The sequence below is a fragment of the Mytilus galloprovincialis genome, chromosome 9 (assembly GCF_965363235.1).
Source record: "Mytilus galloprovincialis chromosome 9, xbMytGall1.hap1.1, whole genome shotgun sequence".
NCBI lineage: Eukaryota > Metazoa > Mollusca > Bivalvia > Mytilida > Mytilidae > Mytilus > Mytilus galloprovincialis.
In genome coordinates, this window is record NC_134846.1 from 37,564,045 (window position 1) to 37,566,765 (window position 2,721).

The following is a 2,721-nucleotide window of genomic DNA, read 5'->3' on the forward strand; positions in this document are numbered from 1 at the left end:
ATCTATAGCGTTAAATAATATCAAAAATACAAGGCTTGTTTATGTTAACGCCATACGCGCGTTTCGTCTAAATGATAAATGATAATGGAGTTGTAAAAGACACAACGACCCGACCAAAGTGCTAAACAAAGTCCACAGCAGTTAATGGGTCTTCAACACAGGGGAAAATACTGCATTCGGACGATAAATTCAGCTGGTTCCTGTGCTACGTAACACTTTATTCCGAAAAATTACATTTTTAAATGCCCATTAAGTTAATGGGGTTCTTTTTTCTTAATGAGATAATGATGCAAAGTGGAATAGAGAATCGAAAAATCAAAACTTTGAGCAGACAAAAAATCATCAATATAAGCATGTAATTTTCATATTACTTCCAACGAGTATTTGACATTCAAAAAACAGTTGATTCTACTATTTCAAAGAACTTATTTCAACAATTTATTACCAGGTATTTGATTCAACTAAGCGTACTAGTAAGTCGAATAGGCAGTTTATTAGAGGAACAATGGTTTGAAGACGGAATAAATCCATATCTGTAAGGTGTTTTGTGCAGCTTTAGAAGCCGGTGAATAGTTGGAACTATTATTGTTTTTGATTCTACTTGTTAACAAATAGCTTTAAGTGAATGTTTGATATAGATATAAAATGGAGTCCGTTGAAATGTAGGTGAATTAATTATTTTCTTTTCTGAACCTTAGTGTAAAGGTTATGTCAAACAATAATGATATCATTGACAGCCATATCAGTCCGGACGAAAACAAATTCCTTGGCGAGTTCTTATAGCCTACGTTTGATAGGAGAAATAGTATTTTATTGTTGTTTTAAGGAGTAAAACGTTCTTGCAAATGTTTAATACGAATGTCAACTATACTGTTTAAGAATTTTAAAAAAAATATATGGATTTTTTTTTGTCGGGTTTTTCTTGTATTATCGATTTTGCAGTACGTAAGGAGTCGTGGATGTTGTTACTCATTGCAACTAATAATTGACAGGTTCTTTTTTTAGGTTCTTTGCCGAAGAATAATCTCAACTCTCGCTAATCGCCGATGTTTAGGTCTCCTTTGATAGTATGTGTACTAGTGCCATAAATGAATTCGAAAATACGGCAATTTAATGACGACGGTTTATTGTCACTGATATTAAATCCTTGTAACATTCGCTTTCATTAAATACATATTTCCGGGTAGATATTATTGTAAAGATATGTAAAATTGGACTTAATATACTAGATGCTCTAAAGAGCCCGTGTCGCTCAACTGTATTTACTGATGCTTTGGAAATCATGTAAAATAAGGTCAAAATCATAATTGATAGTATAAATAAAGGCAACAGTAGTATACCGCTGTTCAAAACTCGTAAATCGATGGACAACAAACTAAAACTGATATAAGATATCATTAGATAATGTAATAATATCTACGATAATAGCAAAATACTGAAAAATTTCAAAAAAAATACTAACTTAGGGTCAGCAACCCAACAACTGGTTGCTGGATTTGTCTGAAAATTTCAGGACAGATATTTCTAAACCTGATGAAAATGTTTGCCACCAGCCATATTTATTCTTAATGCCTCAGTTTCAGAGATAAAAACCAAAAACTGCATTTTACCCTATGTACTATTTTTAGCCATGTCTGCCATTTTGGTTCGCGAGCAGGGTCATCTGACAGAATTTTCATAAACTAGATACTCTTAGAATGTATGATGATTGTGGACAAGTTTGATCACAGTTTGTCTAAGTAGTTTCAGGAGAAGATATTTGTAAAAGATTATATAATTAAAGAAAAATTTGTAAAATTGACTATAAAGGGCAATTACTTCTGAAGGGATCAACTGACCATTTTTGGTCATGTGACTTATTTGTAGATCTTACTTTGCTGAATATTATTGCTGTTTACAGTTTATCTCTATCTATAATATCATTCAGGATAATAACCAAAAACGCCAAAATGTCCATAAAATTACGAATAAAGGATAGCACCCAAACAACCGGTTGTCCAATTTATCTGCAATTTCAGGGCAGATAGATCTTGTTCACAGTTTACCGCTATCAATAATAATATTCAAGATAATAACCAAAAACGACAAAATTTCCTTAAAATTACCAATTTAGGGGCAGCAACCCAACTACGGCAGATAGATCTTGACCTGATAAACAATTTTACCCTGTCAGATTTGGCTTTGGTTTCAGAGATATAGGCCAAATCTACATTTTATCCCATTGTTCTATTTTTAGCCATGGCGGACATCTTGGCTAGTTGGCCGGGTCACCAGACAAATTTAATATTCAATACCCCAATGATGATTGTGGCCAAGTTTGGTTTAATTTGGCCCAGTAGTTTCAGAGAAGAAGATTTTTGTAAAAGTTAACGACGACGGACGACGATGGACGACGACGGACGCCTGATGCAAAGCAATGAGAAAAGCTTACTAGGCCCTTCGGGCTGAATGATCTAAAAAGGACTTCCTTCTTCTGCATAAAATTATTATTAAAAACACTTTCAGTTATAACTCCTTTCACATTGTTTCATACAAACCACCAGAGTTTAAATATATTTTATTCGGAAACAGTGTAAACAGTCATATGTTTTGCAATCAGCATAAAATGCATTGCAATTTCTTAACTCATTCAGAGTTTTATTTATTTCCAAATAAGAAATGAACAATATTTATAAACATGTGTGAAACAATAGAAAAATAAACATAAAACACCAACGAAAT